This window comes from Cynoglossus semilaevis, chromosome 7, assembly GCF_000523025.1.
Source record: "Cynoglossus semilaevis isolate Cse_v1.0 chromosome 7, Cse_v1.0, whole genome shotgun sequence".
NCBI classification, from domain to species: domain Eukaryota; kingdom Metazoa; phylum Chordata; class Actinopteri; order Pleuronectiformes; family Cynoglossidae; genus Cynoglossus; species Cynoglossus semilaevis.
In genome coordinates, this window is record NC_024313.1 from 10,976,143 (window position 1) to 10,985,928 (window position 9,786).

The window sequence follows — 9,786 nt, forward strand, 5'->3', positions numbered from 1 at the left end:
CATAGTATTCATTATTGTAGAAAATTCAACACAAAACATTGATTTATTACTGCAACTCCAGGCACTGATATCACTGAGTTTTACCCTGGTATCCCAGGCTTTGGTTTAAAAATAAACACTCTGTCCATGACAGAAAAACCTCCTCCTCCTCCTCCTCCTTCTTCTTCTTCTGTTTCCCTCCTCTCTTTTCTTTCCTCTTCTGTCTGTGCTTGTGAGTGTGTGAAGAAGAAAGAAAATAAAAATCATCCCTCCCTCCTCTGGCAATAAACTTAGTGACCCTCTGTGCTGCAGCGGTAGTGCTCATCTCGGCATCGACTTCCTCTGTGGAGAGGAGAAAAAAAAAATCAATAATCGAGGGTCAAAACAGCCACAGAAGGAAGGAGTAGTGGTAACACTATAAAAGCAGGAGCCGAGGAATCATCCAGGACCAAACACAGAGATTTCACACTGACGTGTGTTTACCTTTAGATTTCCTCCTCCTCCTCCTCCTGTTGGATGACAAATATTCTCCAGGGTCACAGTTCTGCCCAGGGTCATGACCTGACCCCAGCTCTGGGATGTACAGCAGCTCTGGATGTTGTAGCCTTCAGGACAACCTTGGAGGTGATTAGAATCTGGAAAAGCCTGTAATTAACAATAACTGGCATCAAAACAATGTGTTGCACTGACCACTATGTGGCGTTGTTTTTTCTGCTACATACACAAAATCCTTTGAATTAATGGCAAAGTAAAAAAATTCAGTGCGACAGCAAAGGAAAGAAAATTCTAGATTTAGTTCATTTTCATTCCTTATTTGTGTCTGTCTTTCAGACAAACATTTACGTCTTAGACTTAAGATTGAAATTTTTTTTTTCGTAACTTGACAATACATGTTGCCAGTAGAGGGTGCTAAAACAAACTAAGTAATCACGTGTCTAACTGGACATAAACATGTCCTAATATTTAAATTTCAAGTTCTTGTGAGGTGAAAACTGAGAAAAACAAACATAGCGCCAAAGTGTTGTTCTTAAAACCAGTACAGGTGGCGCTGTGAGTCCGTTTTAGAAATTTTGACCAGCATAATAAATGTTTGTAGCTCTTTCTAGAGGAACTCTGATTGGCCCTAATGTGAAGACTGCTCTCCACACAGATGGTCATCTCTCACTTCTCACCACTCACAGCCTTCGTCCTGAATGTGCCGCCTCCGAGTATCTCTGGCTCTACGCCTGTCGGGGTTCAAGCCGTGGCTCCTGCTCCTTATCAGGTGTCAGATGTGGCTCTGGTGTCACTGAGACCTTGTCCATTTCCCTTCACACCTTACTTTTTCAGCTTCGACACATCGGGTGGGGGTGGGAGGGTGGCGTTGGGTCAGGATGGAGCAACCAGCAGTCGACATGGAAACAGTTTGAGTTAATATTCACCCTGAGACTTTTGGAATTCACACCTAAAAAAATGTTAAACATCTGAAAATGCTAACTCAATGTTAGCAACACTTCATGTTTCAAATCATGTGAAACTTTCCTGGTACAGTTTTGCTCATCAGGTTAATCAGAACATATGACTAAAATCTAACCAATATATAAAATAAAGAAGATGTAGCGTATTAGCAACGAAGTAACCAAAGTTGGCCAGAAATCAGTCATAAATGAACGGACGGAAAAACATCTTTACAGCGAGTCCTCATCAACACAACAGTGGGAACCAAACTTCATTAGGTCCAAAAAAAAAAAAAAAAAAGGTTCCAAACGTGGTTGTGTGTCTCAGCCTGGAAAGTCCCAAACACAACCGTGGGAACACAATACATGAAAGGCAGCAGCTCAACACCAGGATAAGTGAATGAGTCGTTCAAATGCAGCTCTGTCTCCTCAGCATTATTGGCAATTAGTGGCTGATAAGTGAGCAGGAAGAGCAGCAGACAGTGTGTGGATGAAGTCACGAAGCTGTGGTACAACCGGCACGGACCGAGGGCCACGAAGTTCACAGGAAGTGATTGGGAAAATGAAATCATCAGTTTATGATGATGTGTTTTTACAGAAGAAGAAGAAGAAAAATATATATTTACAGTTAAAGTAGGGATGTAAGACGAGGTCATGTTCTTTGGGTTTGCCCCCCACCTACAAAAAAAAAAAATTCCCGACTTCAAAACCATTAAAAAAATTACAGACAGTTTCTAAAATTCAAAAGCTGAGCACAGATCGTTCAGCCATGAGCCGGAGATTCCTGACAAATCCCAGAGTAAAGGAGCATGACGTCAACTTCACTGTTAATTAAAAAAAAAGCTAACGTTTCTCTAAATGTCTTTTTTCTGACCTCCAGTTTCAAACCAATTAAATAATTTCCTCCTCACAGACGGTGGTGGTGATAAAAGGGTTAAATCTAGAAAGTAAGACTGAATTTAAATTAATTCGTCGTCCCCCAGAGACCAATTAAGAATTTCTGCTTCAGTCTGAATTCTTTTTTAGGGTCACTGAGCCAGAGTCCGTCCTAGGGCCACGGATTGAAACACACAGTGATGCCTACGGCCAATTAAGAGAGTCCAAATCCAGAGTATCTGGAAAAAAAAGAACCCAGAATTGAACCAGTACGTTTGTGGCTGTAAGGCACGATCTGTATCCGCCCTGGCACTGTGCGGACCAACGAAAAAAAAAAGAAAAAAAATATTTCTACTGACTATTTCAGTGCAGGAGTTGGAGCTCCTGTTGGTCAACAGTGGTACTGCGGTCTACATGGCACACGCAGGTGGCTTCCAAACAAAGAAAGGGAGAAGTCTGTGATTACAGGAAGTGTTTACGGAAAACCAGACAATAAAAGTCATGAGACGATTTTGAGCCATGGCGGGGGAAAAAAGGGGGGAGACCCCAGAGGACCCCCCCCCCCACGAGAGTGTTACAGAAGTTGGTGTCTAAATTATTTCCCGTTCCACAAACGGAACCAAGTTTTCTCAAAACACTGACGTTTACATTTCCGTTCTCCCTCCAACTTCTATTTTTGTTTTTTTTTTATTATTTCTGGATGATTCAGTTCCAGAGTAGCTTCGCTGTCAATATTAGAAGGGTTCAAATACCTTTGGAATGTTGGCTTTGTTTTGAAGTTCTGTAAGGAAACAAAGTCTAAACACCTTAACCCTATACACACACACACACACATAAATAGTCCTGACCACGGGCTGGAATTTTCTCCCTCCCTTTCATGTTTGTCCAACGGGGACTATTTATACAGCCAACACTTGTTGTCTGGAAAAGTGCGAGCCAGTGCTTCAACCTCGATCTCCACTGTACACAAGCATATAAACACGACCAGGGCTTCACACACACACACACACACACACACTCCGCTGCCCCTTCTTATCAACAGGAACCCAAAGTTCCTCCAGTGGAAATGTCTTTGTTCCCCCTCGACTGCCACACAATGAGTGCGACTCTCTGGAGTCGACTGAAAGGCACGGCCGACGAAGGGCCTTCGCTCATTCCAGGCATAGCACGGCGGAGGTGCTGACCTTGGCGAGGAACTATTAAAACTGTTTCTCCGAGTGCAGGTATGTAGAGAACATTCACCTTGGCAGATGGAAACAGACTCACACCGACGCAGCCGAGAAAAAATATACGTACGAACGACGTGAGCGACACCTCGGTCAGTCTGGACAGGACAGGAAAGGGTTAAAAACAAATAAAAGGAGTTAAGACCGAATGTGTTTAAAGAGAGTGAGTCTTAAAAAAAAAAAATCTGACATTATTAAATACAGTCTTCAAACCACACGCTTCAGAGTCCCTGGAATTTTTGGTGTTGACAAACCAATTTAAATCAAACCTTGACGTTTCTTTGTATTTGGTTTTATTTCCCGTGTAACGCAGCATTAGTTTAATTATTTCTCAGGAAAAGAAAAATCATCTTTGTTCTTGTGCTCTCTATTTTTATATATATATATATTTTGGCAAGCAGAAGAAGGTGCGTCAGTCTTTTTGGCTAACTTCATCTTACCTTGACAAATTATTATCCATCTTTTTTTTTTCAACACGTGTTTCGACTAACGTTTACCAGTAAACTTTATGCACTTTAATGCAAACACACCGCAGTCCTCCAAATGTTCACTAAAGGGCACCGGGACTGAAAGGTCAAGTTAGCATATTCTAACAGCATTAATCCTGAGCCAGTGCTAATGTTTGACCTCGATATACAGTAGATATCACGTTAAAGTGTTCTCCCGGCAGCGGTTCTTGGTTCCAGCGAATCATAAATCAAGTCTTTTTAGTCTGCGGTAAACGATGAAAGCACTAACAGGAAAAGATGCTAAAGGAGCCAAAACAAACACAGGTGATGCCGAGCCTCAATCAGCGTTCATTCTAATCAGTCATGACAACATTACTGTGTATTTATATCTCGATCTCACATATATTTACAGGCTTTGACATCTGCCTGCGTGGCGTTGGGGCCGAGGGAAACAGTGACGCGGGGGCATAAATCACAACTTTCCTCTTAAATATTGTCAGAGATTAATGGCGTGTGTCGTAAATTGGCCAAATTGATGAATAATCGTGAGACGAAGCCCTACTGTACATCAATCTGTCAACGTGGGCCATCCTGGTGGTTTTATTCTACCTGCACCTACTGTACATCAATCTGTCAACGTGGTGATAGGCCATCCTGGTGGTTATATTCTACCTGCGTGTCAGAAAACATCAACCATACCTAGCAATTAGCTCATTATATTTATTCACTGCGCCGTTAGAGGCAGAGCTGAGGAGCCGTTGATGGGTTTTCTCTGTCTGTTTCTGACCCGGAACAATCTCAGCTACACGATCTGCGCCTGGAGACGCAAACGTATCACACGTTCATCCGACTTTCTTCCATAATGACTCTCCTCACGGCAACAGTCACCGGGGTCAAATCGTGTTAAGGCCGACTTTTCATGACCACATTAACTGCTTTAAAAATTAGGTTTAGATCCAATTGCTATCAATTAAGGTAATACACAGACACAGGGATCCACTCTACCAGGCCGTGACAGAGACGCCTCAGTTCAGAGTGGTCCAAAAACAAGGTGTGTTTTTCTTGAGTGACTCTGCTCTGGAGGATGTTTGCATCCGTGTGCTGCCCTCATGATAAAAGGACAGGTGAGAAAAACTCTGGTGAACAAGAATGGAAATACAAATAATATACATATATATATATATATAACTATATATATATATATATATACACACACACATATATATATATATTTATTTATTTATTTATTTATTTAAATGATAATGTAATGACTATATTGATTTAATGAGAGTTTTCAGTCCAAACCACAGGAAAGTCTCCTGAAAGATCAATGTCACTGGGTTCTTCTTCTTTTTTTTATTTTATAATAAAGTATGAAAATCAATACTTTTAAGACACTCACTCAGCTTTGACGACACCCGCAGGTCCGTGAGTGGCTCCCACCCTCACCCTCCTCCACATCTGCCGGGAAAGCTGCTGCAGCATCGACGACGTGGTGGTCTGCGGGATAAAAAGACCCTCTTTATTAAGTCAGCTGTCACATCGGGCTCTCTGCCAAGCAGCACATCCATCCACTTGCTAGTCCCAGCTGTGGCTCTTTTTTTTGACACCAGCAGCCGGATCGTAGGGTGACCTCACACAACCTCCAGTCTCTGAGGTTCTCTGCCTGCGAAGGTTCGGTGGAAAAAACTAGGGTTAATAAAATAAAAAGAAACAGAGCAATATGAGTTTTAACTCCCAGCTAGTCCACTTTCCCAAGGGCAAGATTTTTACTTAAAAAAACTTCAATAAAGCGTTAGTGGCTTAGAAGATTGCTAATTGCTCAAAATTAGCCAAACGTTAGCCAGTAGCACCACACAGTACTGTTTTCTCTTTTGACTAAATAAATAGAATAAATTGAATTTGGGATTTGAAAAACCATTTTAAATAGAATTAAGATACAACTCTACAATACAAATAAAACAAATTCAATTGAAAGATACAAATACAAAAATAGATTGTGGTTGTAGAACTAACTTCTAATCACAATTCTACAAACAAAAACACAATGTAAAGCATGAGGTGCAAAAATGTGATTTCTATGATTAGATCAATTCTAAATTCATTCTAAAAATCATTCTTTTTGTTTTTTTATCTCTGTCTTTGTAACCATGAAAACAACAAAATGTGATTTGACAACCAAACAAAGCCTGGGATAATGGCGTCTTTCACAGTGACTGAAATTAGACGCAGCCAAAACAAAATTGAAGCCAAACTCCCTCAGAGTCCAAAGGAGTGACAGGATCGATGGTCTTTAAAATGCTAACCAAGAACATTGAGATGGAAATTTCTCTATAACCTCCGATTACCCTTCACTTGGTCGACGTGATGAACTGACTGGACACAGATGGAGTTGACCTCTGGTCAGCAGTCCTCAGGTCACGTCTGTTAAGTGTCAAGTTGGATGATTATTGATTTTAGGATCCAATGGTTTCCCAATTAATTGATTTCCCCCCCAGTGAGTGTCCCTTTCCCCTGGAGAGACATTTAAACACCAATCAATCGATGGGTCGATTTACCAAGGTTAAAAATACCACGTTATCAACGTGACGACTACAGAGGCTTTCCTTCCATTTAATAAACCCACTTTCTTCAACACAGCTCCTGGCTCAGCCACGCTCCACATGACCGCAGGCAACATATTTCTCCACGACGTGCCCAGACCAGACTGAAGAATGTGTAATATTAAAAAATTACTCATTATTATTATTACCTTATCCATTAGGAAAGACAGACCAGGCTGAATCACTGCAGGAGTGCCACCATGACAAAATAATAATAAAAAAACCCCAGCTAAATATTAGACAAAGACAGAGAGTTTCATTTGAAAATATGTAACATTTTAATAAGAGAGGTGTTTTAAAGTGGAAAAATCTTTAGAAATACCATCAGACCAACATGTATTTACATGCATAAACATGTATTTACATGCATAAAAAGATTGCATAAAATTACCACAATTCAAATATCCTAGCTACAAAGCAAAGAAAACAAAATTCAAATATATGCTCTGTTTAGATATTTTTTATTCAATCGTTTGTTTAAACCCTAAAATATAAAATTGTTTTTGAATCAGAGCAAAAAACCCAAAACAAAACAACTATTTTGGAAACTAACAACAAACATTCATTTTAATTTTAACCAAATTGAATGAAAAACTGTAAAAGATAAGCTAAGACTTTTAGCATTTTTTTTCTTTCCTAACTTGAAAGTACATTTTTAAATAACTGTAATTCTGTGGAATTAATGGAGTTAATTAATGGAATCCCAGACAGGTCATATGGCCATAGTAGAGCAAAATACAAAAACGCACACAATCTAGAAATAATTTAGTTCCTAAAATAATCAGGAATTTAAAATATACATATAAACACAGTCATTCTCGAGGCCACGTCCTACAGTAGGACTAGTTTCCTAGTTCTCCTGGTCATCTGAAGGTGTGTTCCACTGACCTCACCCTTCATCACTATATTAGAACACTGTGATTCAGCACATAAACACGTAAACCGAGGGTGCCACCAATATGATTAAGGAATTATTTCATATTCCGCAACACAACAGTGGCACCAGAGAAACCACAGCCGGCAGAGAACACGAAGCTCAGCCTCCACAGGAGTTCAGTAGTAAGATTCAAACACCACCCACAGCTACAGAGCAAAGTACTGACTCACAACCAGAGTTATCTTCCAGAACATGACTGAACACAACCAGGAGACACACTCCAACACTGGCATGTTAACACAGGCTAACACAAACAGCAGGTACTTACACTTTTCTGAAGAGCAGCTTAGCTTTTTCCTCTTCAACTTCAGCAGAAAGTAGAGCCGCTAGCTCAGTTAGCCCCACAGCAGGTGTAGCATTAGCCTCTTTACTCCCTCTTTGAAGCTCCTTCAGGTGGAAGTTTTTTTTCTCTCCATCTTCTTTTTTTTCTGCCTTTTTAATGTGTTATGTACACAAGGGAAGAGTTTTTTATTGGATATTTACAGAGTGAATGTTATTAACAGTAGTTTTGGCTTCAAGCTAAAGCTAAGCCACTCACAGGCCATAAGACTGGGCAGCCATCTTTGATAGGTCTGAGGTCTCAGGTGCTTGTGTTTATAAGGGAACTTGAACCCTGAGTTTTGTCTGCAAGGAATAAAAACCATTGTAGTTCACATTGTCAGGATTATTCATTTATTTATTTAAGGATTGAGTGACTTAGATTTTTTTTTATTATTATTAATTATTTTTGGAGGCGGGGTGGAAACAGAAATCCAGTTTCTGAAATTAAAGAGAAATTGTTGAAATTGTTCAATCTTAGCAACCAATATTTATCCATCTGATATTTTGACTAAATAGAGAATATGTAAGATTTTTCTTTTATCCATTTTGTCTCAGAACTTGTCGACTTCATTACCACAGCTACCATCTAATCCTGTTCCGTATCATACTGTAAGATGCCTCTTGGGGGGTGGGGGGGTATTTCACAGTCCACAGTGTCACTCACTGGGCCGTGGAGAGGTGCAAATTGACCTTACATATTACTGTACAGAGTGTCAAGTTGCCCTGCTCTCTCTGTCACCTGAGCGTGTACAAACAGACACGCACGGAATATGTGTCACCAAACATGGAAACGGAAAAACTAGAGGAAGAAATCTCGGAAAAGCTCAGTCAGTGTCATGTTCGCCATCTGTGTGTTTGACTGGACATGTAAACAGACCCTCCTCCACCACCCCCACCCACACACACAATATTCTGAAATTTACCTTGAAGGAAAAATGACGTAATGTGACATTTTAACCACTCCAAAAATATAAAAAATATATACGTCCTACACTACAGGAAATACACAGTAATGATAAATAAATACGCTGAAGGCGTGGCCTAATGATTTAACTGCTGAACTACGTCAACTGTGGCCATGTTGGCTCCGATGACCTCTGACTTATTTATGAAGACACTGCTCACTGACCTCTGCAGCATTAACAGAGCTGTACAGCGTTCTCCGACCGTGTAATTGTTTTAGGACATGCCTGAATAATTAGGTGAGAAACAGGTGATGTTTTGGACAGACGCTGGTGGAACTTTTTATAAATGTGGAAGAATAAAAAGAACTGACACAAAAACAAAAAAGAATCTATCACTGAATAACGACAGATGTTGGTTTGGACTGTAGTACTACGTGTTTACAAACGCAGTCCACCGCCGCGGCCTCGGCTGTTGCTGTCTTGGCCGGTGTAAGGAGCCACTTTTGGAATCTGGTGTCACTTTACTGAGGATGTGAGTGTGTTTGTGGGGGGTGGGGGTATTGATGCTGACAGGGGCAGAGGAAACTTGGCAACCCGCCCCAGACCAGTCAATAAACACAACCTTTTATTTTTTCTTTTCTGTTGCTTCTCAGGGAAACAATAATGAAAATGAAACAAAGACATTTGTACAAATTTGCGACGGGGAACTTAATATGGGCTGGAGTCAATATGGGCCAGTGGGGGGGCGGGGCACTCATACATAGCATTTATGTTCATATACCATTTCAAACAATATTGCAAGCTACCTAGCGGGAAGTTACTGGTAGCTCGCAAGCGATGCGTTGGAGACCGCTGATGTTGAGAGATGTTCCTCACACTGCAAAAACTGCAAAAACTGTTAAAACTGTGAAGAGACTTTTAGTTTGTAAAGTTCCATTCTAAGATTTAACCCTTAAATCTGGACTGGTTCAATTCCCGGCCTACTGCGACATTAATACGTCACAAAACCTAAATGTCTACAGGGCCAATGTCTATTGACAGTGATGGGATCATA